Here is a 1,626-nt window from a genome sequence, read left to right as displayed (position 1 = left end):
CGACCCCCAAAGGGGTGGCGACCCATAGGTTGAGAACCATTGCCTTAGGAGAAGGTGACCATGCAGCAGGCAAGGGCCAGGACGCCAAACCCCAACCAGGGACCTGAGCAGGGCCACACCCAGCACCACTCCCAAGGCAACTTTCCTTGCAGAGATTGGTAGAGCCTTTCCTTGAAAATCCAATCTGTGCTGAGTTGAAATGAAGGTGCAGCCTGATTAGAATATGTCCATCAAAAGGAGGGTGGATCTAACTGGCCGAACGTAAAGCAGGGCGGGGTTTAAATGCCCTTGGGAGCACAAGGACCTTCTTCCTTGTCTTTGCTCTGAAAGGAAATGGAGTAGGAAGTAGAGTGAGTGACACGACATCAAGGGGTAAGTCTTGTTTCTTGGAACTTAGCTTTGTTCAGAAATGCAGGAGGATGTGTGTGTTGAGTTTACCAGTTAGAATGTGTTTTTAACCGTGGATCCCTATTATAAGGTTTTGACAACCACAGATGGGACGCGTACAGCATGCTAGAAGCAGGTGGGGGGTGATCTTGGCCAGCAAACTTCTAGTGTGTAGACTGCGCTGACCTAGGCTGTCTTGGGCCACTTAAGGTCCGACTTTTAAAACAGATAAGGGTGGAAAGTAAATACTCTTTCAAGAAAGCAGATGCTAGATTGAAATTTCCTTGAAGTTGCATTTTTTTGTTTCGAAAAAATCATATAAGTATATTGCGTTACAACATTCGGCTGGGTCTGTTTTATATTAAAATGTTTACATTATTTATTATCAAGAGACGAGGCCTGTCTTCCCTTTCTCCCCTTTTCCATTTATCTCTGCAAATGGTGCGATCATCCACTCAATTACTCCAGCAAAACAAAACAAACCCGGACCACACGCTGGGGACAGTGAAACAGGAAGGTCTTAGGAGAGAAGACGCTAGAGGCGGGGCTGCTTTGCTCTAGGAAAGTTAGAAGAAAGAAATGAGCCCAGAAGGGCTGCTATGCGCTCACCGGGAAGTCAGAGAAAAGGCCTTGGGGACAGGCTCAGGGGATCAGCCCCAGACGCTGCCCCAGTGCTCCCTCCCGTTTCAAATCCGGGGGATCCTTAGAGTTTAGGAGATGCCGGTCTCAGAGGGAAGAAGAGGGGGGGGGGGGGGGGTAAGGTGCTGCTGTGCTCCCAGGAGGAAGAGCCCGCCTAGGTGATCTTTTTTTCCTTTTTTTTTTTTTTTGCTTTCACTCTTCCCTCCCTCAACCCATTCTCCACACATCAGCCCTGATCTTTTCCTCTTTTAACCTAAGCCAGAGCGTGCTAGTTTTTGTTTTCTCTTTTGGTTGTAAGGAAGCCGGTAATGGTTCCCACCGGTTTGGGAAAGCAATGCAAATGGCTCCTCCTTACCTTCTCTCGGGCCACTTCCGCCCTCGCCGCCATATTTTGGAATAAGCATGGCTTCCTCTGTCCTCCAGCCTGCCCATCCCTTCGTACTCCAAGCTGTAGCCTGGAAAGAACATGCCTCCCCCAACTAATAACTCCTCTTTTTCAGGGCTTAATTTAATGCCCCCTCCATGGCGGCCTTTCCAGACTTTCTAAAAATGGCTTCCCAGCCACTTTCTCCATTCCCTCCCCCCCTCCCCCCCCCCACC

At 49.3% G+C, this 1,626-nt stretch overlaps 1 protein-coding gene across 1 annotated transcript in view; it reads left to right on the top strand.

The window, feature by feature from the left end:
* Positions 1-339: 339 nt before the first annotated feature.
* Positions 340-1,626, top strand: part of ZFP42 (ZFP42 zinc finger protein) — a 5,493-nt gene continuing 4,206 nt past the window's right edge. The window contains exon 1 of the mRNA XM_005884843.2: positions 340-372. The gene's annotated coding sequence lies outside the window, so the exon portion shown is untranslated. The remainder of the gene's footprint in view (positions 373-1,626) is intronic.

Source organism: Myotis brandtii, unplaced genomic scaffold, assembly GCF_000412655.1.
Source record: "Myotis brandtii unplaced genomic scaffold, ASM41265v1 scaffold866, whole genome shotgun sequence".
Lineage (NCBI taxonomy): Eukaryota > Metazoa > Chordata > Mammalia > Chiroptera > Vespertilionidae > Myotis > Myotis brandtii.
Note: the sequence above shows the minus strand (reverse complement) of the source record. Positions and strands in the feature narration are given on the sequence as shown.